General features: G+C 36.3%; 1 pseudogene; it reads right to left on the reverse strand.

Moving 5' to 3' along the window:
* Window positions 1-5,307: 5,307 nt before the first annotated feature.
* On the reverse strand, window positions 5,308-8,720 carry LOC136829615 (uncharacterized; annotated as a pseudogene).
* Between the last annotated feature and the right edge of the window lie 466 nt (window positions 8,721-9,186).

Raw genomic sequence — 9,186 nt, forward strand, 5'->3', positions numbered from 1 at the left:
GAGAGTCATCACAAAAAAAAAATCCTTATATGAAATCAATCATAAGTCATAGCCCGGCATTAAAAGTTCATAAAATCTACACCATTGCTGAAAGCTTCATTAAATTGCCTCGTAAGTTAAATCGACTGTGAAGGCGACAACACCTTCAATAGAGATGATCAATGGTTTGGAGCCAGTAATTAATTCCTTTATTGATAAAGTTTTGGGATATTGTTTTTTAGGAAACATGGATTTTTAATCTAACAGTTTGGTAATGTCGTTATTGAAATCTGTATCTAATATGAATATAATCCAGTTTAGGTTCCTGTAATATATTTTAACAGTCTCATGTATTCTGAATAGCGAATAACATCTTTGAATTTCTCTTATGTATAGAATCTTTATTCAGAATATTCAGTTAATAAATGTATTTTCCTTTCACTTGACTCTGGATTCTTAATATTCTCTGGAAAATTTTAAAATAAAATAATTTTTGCCTTTTTAGGTAGGAATATTCATTTTGCATATTTACGTTATAATAATGATGATAATGATAAAGATAATAGCAGCGTCAGCACTTCGTCATCACTTTATTGCTTAGCTACACACATCTACAAATCAGTATGACTTATGTTGTAATAGCTATGATTTCTAACATTAAATTGAAAGAAACTGTGATGTTCCCGGCACTACTTTTGTGTTTAGCAATGTGCTAGATCATTCAGACATGTCAACCAAACGTTAGTTTGGAGTGCATCGTTTGCCAATGGTGGGAAACAAAGCTGTGCCTTGTAAAGGTGAGAACAAAAACATGTTATAGAGTATTGAATAGAAATCAACCAGAGAGGCTCAAGCGTTTCTCATGGGTTAAAATCTATACATATAATATATATATATATATATATATATATATATATATATATATATATATATATATATATATATATATATATATATATATATATATATATATATATATATATATATATATATCAAAACACGTTACAAGGTCTTTGTGGAAATAACGTCATACTGACCTTGATATTATAATTTATATGGCCTCAATATATATATATATGTATGTTTTATTTCTATCACTCTCTTTTTAATAGCAGAAAATACAAAGTACTCATGTAACCTTTACTTGAGTTTCAGGTGTGAAGTTATTATAGCCTCAGGATGTCAAGAGGACATCATTATTACCATTGACAGAGGTAAATGGTGCCAAAGGAAGTAGAGAAGATATTTCCAAAGAACTTAACAAACGGTCCAAAGTGCACAGTGCCTCTCCAGTTCCATGTAATCCACCAGTATTACTGCCAGTCACTGGCTTGATATTCAGCTTCTGTGGCTATTCAAAATTATTTCTTATGGTCCATCTGTAACTACACCAATTACCAGTGGCATGCTGGATGGTGATAGCGATGGTGCTACCTCTGCTGATGTTTGGGACAGCAAGCCTATGCGCGAGGACGCCAGTTCTTTGTCAGTGGTCACGTGACGAGAATGCAGGGTATTGTGCGAAGGCCATTATTTTCCTGAAGAGTGATGTGCGAGCCTCGTTTACAGACCTGTGTACCATGTCAGTGTTACACTGCATAGCATGGATAGTCGTGGACTCAGCATGTGGCTGTCGAGCATCAGCCATGGGAAAGATGCAGTCATGTTGCGCTTTACTGTTGCGCTGGAAGATTGATAACCTTTGGTTATCGACTTGCAATATCACGGACAAGTCAATATGTAAGTGGAACATTGAGCAGACAGAGAAAAATCGATAAACTGAAGCTGCCATGCATACAGTAAGAAGAGCAAACTGGCAGAATATTAAACACAATCCTGCGCTTAAGGGCGTTTGATAAATGTTTTCGCTAATATCTCCCATGTTTTAATGAATCAGTTTAAATTTTTGTGCCTGAGTTTATTTTTGTATAGAGGCAAGGACTGTAACCTGACATTTACGTCTTCCACCCCCATTACCTGGTAACCCACCCCAATTTTTCAAAAATGCATCTCCTCATAACTTACTGCAAACTAAAGAGCTCAAATTTACATTGTGACCGATCTTATATATTAGACAAAGTAAGAGCGTTTTTATAATTTTTTTTTTCTTTTTTTTTTTAATGAATATTTTTCGTTTTTTGAAAAAACTTCGATTGATTTTTTTGGGAAAAAAATTCCCCAAAAATTTTCGCGGGACAAAATGAACAAAAAAACTCTCTCTTTGTTGTAAATAATTTATTTGCTTTCATTTGCTTTTTGTTTCATTGAGATCGGTGCATTCGTTATGGAGGAATGCAGTTTTGAATGTCGATAACTGGTTTTGAGATATCGCCTTCAAGTTTTATAACGATATGAGAGCGTTGACAAATCGTTTTTCGCTAATACTCCCGTGTTTTTAATGAATCAGTTTCAGATTTTGCCTGGGTTTATTTTTGTATAGGGCAAGGACTGTAACCATAATTTTCGTCTTCACCCCCATTAGCTGAAGTATTACCCCCAAAATTTTCAAAATGCATCTCTCCTCCATAACTTCTTTTAAACTAAGATCTCAAATTTACATTAGTGAACAGATATTATATATTAGGACAAAGTAAAGGAGCTTTTTTCAATTTTTTCTTTTTTTATGAATATTTTTCGTTTGAAAAACTTCGGTTGATTTTGGAAAAAATGCAAAAAATTCGAGGACAAAGCTGAAACTCTCCTATTTGTTTGTAGACAACGTTGTTTAACTTTCGTTTGCTTTTGTTTCATTGAGATTGGTGCATTCGTTATGGAGGAGATGCAGTTTGAATGTCGATAACTTTAGTTTTGAGATATACTGATATTTTGATTCTGTGTATTTGCTTGCTGTTACACAGTTTGATGTTTTATGACATATTTGAAAAGCCAAAATATATAACAATAGACTTAAAGTAATATAACTTCGCTAAATAGGCTAGATGAAGCGAGTGTCCAACACAGCTCAGGTTGGGCAGCGACGTCTTACTTGGTCAAGCTCTGAGCTGCTACTGACTGACTGTCTGACGTCTGCACTAACACACGGCATTTCTGGCTAACTGATGCGTACTAGGTCTAGTTGCATATAACATTTAGATATTATTATTTCATAGCTAAAAATTACTACCGATATACTGACATTATCCTGTTTACATTATACGAAAAATCTGTTTTTGTCTGATAAGGTTACTGTTTTGTTTATAACTCCTAAACTATGGCGTTTTTAATAAAACTTTCTGAGAAGATAGTCAGGATATAATATGATTACCATATATAAATATCTCCAAAATTTTGATTTTTCGATTTTTATCAAAACCCAGGATGTCAAGAGGACATCATTATTACCATTGACAGAAATTAAATGGTACCAAAGGAAGTAGAAGATGTTCAAGAGCGACAAACAGTCCGGTCACACCAGTACTCTCCAGTTCCATGTAATCACCAGTGCGCCCAGTCGCAACGGAAGCTATTCCCTTCTGTTGGCTATTCAAAATTATTTTCTTATGAATACATCTGTGACTACACATAATTACCAGTGGCATGCTGGATGGTGATGCTTGATGGTGCTACCTCTCTGCTGATGTTGGGACAGCAAGCCTGTCTTGTGAGGACGCCAGTTCTTTGTCAGTGGTCACGTGACGAGAATGCAGGGTATTGTGCAGAAAGACCATTATTTCCTGAAGAGTGATGTGCGAGCCTCATTTACAGACACTATGTACCATGTCAGTGTTACACTGCATAGCATGGATGGCAAAGTCGTGGACTCAGCATGTGGCTGTCGAGCATCAGCCATGGGAAGATGCAGTCATGTTGCCGCTTTACTATTTGCACTGGAAGATTATATGACAACCTTTGGTTATCAGCTGTATCACGGACAAGTCAGCTATGCAAGTGGAACGTAGGCAGACAGAAGAGAAAAATCGTAAAACTAATGACCGCATGCATACAGTAAAAGCAAGCCTGACAGAATATTAAGCACAATCCTGCAGCAAATAGCCTTCTAAGGAGCAATCAGACTTGAATTTTGAGAAAAGCGCCAGTTCATCCCTTGGAATGATTGGTGCTAAGGCGATGTTTGCTTACATACGGAGTATTAGTATGAGGACTATGTTCTCCTCCCGGAAGCGCAAGAGGTTAGGTGTGTAAGTAGTTTTGTGAAATATATGATGCAGGATAAGGCGATGCCCATGAATTAGACAACACAAGAGGCCAAGCAGAAAGTGCCACTTGGCACAGATGCAGAGCTGTAAGAGGATTACTGCTTCGGGCACTGCAAGTCTTACGCTACAGCAACTCCAGCAGCCTGTATAACCTGCTTCATGAAACTCTTTCAGGGCATGAAAACTGCTGCTAGCATGCAGTAAGCAAGGAACATAGGGTTCTGCTTTCAAAATGTGCCCTCTCAAAATCTGATGACACACATCAAGTGCAGCAAAGTGGATTCTGGGCGAATTCTCTATATGCAGGACTTGGTGCTAGTCCCGCTGGCCTTGTGTATGTGGACAGTTGTCTCAAAGGCCTTGTGGAAATTAAATGTCCGAAGATTATGAAAGATATTCATCCACTGGACATCGCAAGTCTGCCAAAGCAAAAGCAATCAGCCTTTTGTTCAACACTTCAAGATGGTAAACTCTGTCTAAAAAGGTCACATGCATATTACTGGCAAGTACAAATGCCTATGGGTATCTGTAATGTCCAGTGTTGTGACTTTGTACTGTGGTCTCCCAAGGGAATGGTAACAGAGACTATCCAGTTTGACTCTGACTTCTGGGAAAAAACTGCCAAAAAGCTATAAGATGTTTTTGTTGGGGAATTATTGTCATACCTGAGCACTTTGAGCAGAGTTCCAAGGAAACATGCCTTTTGTATAAGTACCAAGCAAGGAAAATATATTGACAATTTACAATTATGTATCTTTATTCAGTTTACATGGCTTACAATATGCATTATTATTTATAGGTGTTTATATATTATTCCACATGTACATATAATGATTATTTACATGTATGAGTACAATTTATCCAAGTTTATTTCATTTTCTTCACTTGAAGAATATAATAAACTTTTATTTATATGATGTATGTATTATATATTGTAATGAATCCATAATTGCTGTCAGATTTAATAAAGCATTTGTTAAGATTACATAAAGCTTTGTCTTAGTCTTCTGACAGACATAGGCCTGTTTCATATTTGGGTATTTTCTAGCTATTGTTCTTGAAATAAATGTTGAATTTAGAAATACTGACCACAAATGTAACATATTGACAAGTAGACATAATTCCATAATGCTAATTCATACATGTTTGATTATGCTGTCTAATGTAGAACTTTAACAAAGTCGTTTTATTCATTTCACAACTGGTTCTTGATGATTAACCAAAAAACCAGTAACATGTACTATTTGTGTAATCATGGGCTTCAAGTTCACAGGAACAGTTTGACCAATTATCTTAAAGTTTTTCATTCTTTCAATAGCCCGTTCCACATGGATGCGCACTCTGGCAATGCACTTTGTCAGAATCTCCTCTTGAGGAGTTAGATGACCCCTCTTCTTTAAGAATGGCTGAATATTAAGATTTACTTGCTGGCTTTGGAGTATTTCCTTTATGTCGAAGCCTCTGTCGGCAATAACAAGATCACCTGGGTAGAGCAACTCTAGTAAACCAGATTGTTTCACTATCTCTTTATCTGATATTGAACCTTCAAACACATTAGAAAGGAATGAAATTCCTCCTGTGGGTGCAATCCCAACCAGCACCTTGAAGGTACAATGGTTCTTGTAACTAGAATACATGTTCCCTTGTTCAGCAAAATCCCTTCACTGTTATACAAAGATCATCAAAACAGTCAGTGATGACGCGCCACATTTGGAATGATTTAAAACATGGAGGCAAGTTCTGCTTTATGAGATCTTGTAATGGGAACATGCGTTTGCGAAGGCTTGAAGTTTTCACATAGAGGTATTGAATCCAGGTGTTGACCGTAGTCGAGACAGTTGAAGCACTCACTCCAAACCTGTAGGCTAGATCTTTGTTCGGGAAAGCTTGTCACAATTTCATACAGGTTAGCAGTAACTGCTTTTTCAGTGAAAGTTTCCATTTTGACTTAAGCTTCCTATTCCTTGTTTTGGAACCACGCCAGTATGTTAAGTTGGAGATTTCTTCTCTGAGGCATGAGAACAAAATTGTTCAAACTGTTCGACTGTAATGCCAGAATAGAAGTGAAACAGAATAATCAAATGTTTGTGTCATTTCATTTTCCATTTTTTTCTCCAGGGCACGCTGTTTCAAGATAGCATCAATTTTATAGGAAGTTAGCTGACTACATACAAATACAGTTTGTTTGTTGCTCTGATTTCTTAATTGGTGAAGTTGCCACATTTTTTTCCTGACATTGTTCTTGAGTTTTCGAAATGTTTTCTATGTTATGGATGTCCCCAGGAGGTCTTTGTACTTCCTTGTCACAGGAGGGACATAGTTCTCTGGAGCTGATTATGTCTTCCATGTTGTCTTGATCAACTGCAACCCTGAGCCTCTTGCTTGAAGGTGTTACTCTTTCCTTTGGTAGTTTCCTTTTTTTCTTCATTTTATTGACCTGCAATTAGAAAAGTGTATTGCCATTTTGTAAGTTGTACAACACATCACTGTCATCATGTATAACACTTATAGTAAGGCAATAAATATTGTCCAATTTACAGATTTAGTTAATTAGTACACTACACTCACTATCACAACTCACAATAATCAATAAGTAATATACTAGCCACAATTGTGGAATAAATATTTTTCATATTACAATCTATATGTCAAAACTCAAATGGCCCCCTCAGAAGAATTTGTTTAAATTCATTTTGACAACTAGCAACTACTTAGACGTACTATTTTCTGGACGTGTTTCTTATTCTAGAATGCTTATATTGTATTCACAAACAATTTAGTGGTCATACGCTGACTTTTGGCTAAGATATATGGTAAATACCACATGTTTGTCATAACTCATAACTGCTCAGATTTATATTTTGAGACTTGCTTCTTATTCTAGAGTGCTTATATATGTTATTTCACAAACGATTTGGTGATTATACATTGACTTTGCTAAGATATATAGTAAATACCTTATGTCCATAAAAAATTTAAAGGGCCTTAGAGTGACATTTATATAAAGAACTTTTTGACACTTTTTAACTACTTAGAATTCTTTTATTAGACTTTTTTCTTATTCTAGAATGGTAAATGCACAAGTGGACCAAATTTCATAAACATAAATTTCTATATAGCTGCCCTTCAAGTAATTGCTAACAATACTGATTTTTTCATAAAATAATTTTCCAGTTCTTCACCCCGTTACAGATTTTTTTTTGTTGTTGCCATAGAAGGCTGAAACTTCAAACAGAAAATCCCACACCATCCTACTTGAAGACTGAAGCTGTAATTCCATCAAGACAATTCAAATAATTTATATGTGTATTTTTGCATATACTATTTCCACTTTTCACTATTTATTTTTTAAAAACATTTGTAAAAAATATTATTTAATGTACTTCTTTGATTTCCTCCTAACCCAAGATTAAGAATTAGCTATATATTGCAACAGGAATAAATCTAGAAATAAACATGTAGAAAAATAAACATTTTATAATAGGTCAAAGTGGTGGTTCCCGAAGTGGGACCACTTTACCCACGAGGTACCTCAAATGGATGGTTACCTATGGAGGGTTAAATCCCTTGGAACTTTTCTGCCTTCTCTGTTCAAAAAAATATGATACAAGAGGTAGAATTTCACCATTCCCAGATATACAGTAATGCTATGCTAATAATAATAATAATAATAATAATAATAATAATAATAATAATAATAATAATAATAATAATAACAACAGTCAAGATAAAGTACTTACATACACACTAATACATATAGGCACACAGCCTACAGGGTATATAAAGCAGGTGTTACCTTATATTGAGATGCATAGCTTCTGCTTACGTAGCTTGGTGATTACTCATACAGAACACTAGACATTCATAGAAATTAAAAGTATATACTGTTCAGCAGGGGGAGGCAATAGCTATATACAGGCAGCCAAGACTTTTGTCTTCCTTTCTAACATAAAAAAATACAATACTGTGGTTTAGAAGTTGCCAAATATATTTGTCGAGCCTCATTTGATTGAGCTATAAATTTTCCTTGCTCTGTCTTCGTAGGGGCGTGATATTTAACCATAATATGTGGGGGGGGGGGAGGACAGAGTATACTGTGTCCCCCTAACTCAAATTTTGGGGGGACACGCCCCCCCGTGAGTTATACCCCTGCAGTATACCATTTGGTGATTATACATTGACTTTTGACTAAGATTAATGATTCAGAATTTTTTGTACATTATTACAAATATTTTCTTTACTCAGTGCCAGTGTGCTGTTACTCACCTGTTCCACTGTAAAATTTGCCGGGACAGGTCTGGATGTTTAAGTGGGTCCCTTTCCGCCAAATTGAAATGTTTAGCTGAATATAAGTCCATTTTTTACTTTGTCAACTGTGAATCCCTGCCGCCTACATTCTCTAATCCATCACTCACACTTTTCTCTATCACTCTTAGGCTTTGGAAATGGCAGCCAGCCAACATCTCTCATGTAATCTATGTCAGCATACCTGCTATCACTCTTACAAAGTCCATAACAGCAGTGCTTCGTGGCCCTTACCTTTATCACACCTGTACCACTTGATATGGTTGGCTGGAGCTCCATTATTTACACAAAGTTCATTGCTTTGTCATGGGGCACTCAGCTGCGTTTGTATGTCCGAGTCCGACCTGCTTGATGCAAACACGAGCACGCGCACTGGCGCGGTCTATTTTTAGTAACAGGGGCCAGTTGTCGATCGCTGCTATTAAGGCTTTGCGATGTGACAACCCCATCAGCCCACCTTTGGAAGGTACAATCAGCCAAGTGGACACCTGGCCTGAGTGGTACGGCACTTGGCTCACGTTCGACAGGTCTGTGGATCGCTCCCTGCCTACAACCCACAAGTCCGCTTAGCTATAAATGGGAACTAGCGTCCTCTGGGGTCAAGATAAAGAGTCTACACCTCTGGCACCACCCTCCAAAGAGGAAGAAACAGTAATGATAAAATTGATCTAATAACAATCAAGAGTTTTCAAACACAGGAAGGATAAAAGATCCCACTATTCAGAGCAAGTCCTCTGTTATTATA

Source organism: Macrobrachium rosenbergii, chromosome 44 (genome assembly GCF_040412425.1).
Source record: "Macrobrachium rosenbergii isolate ZJJX-2024 chromosome 44, ASM4041242v1, whole genome shotgun sequence".
NCBI classification, from domain to species: Eukaryota; Metazoa; Arthropoda; class Malacostraca; order Decapoda; family Palaemonidae; genus Macrobrachium; species Macrobrachium rosenbergii.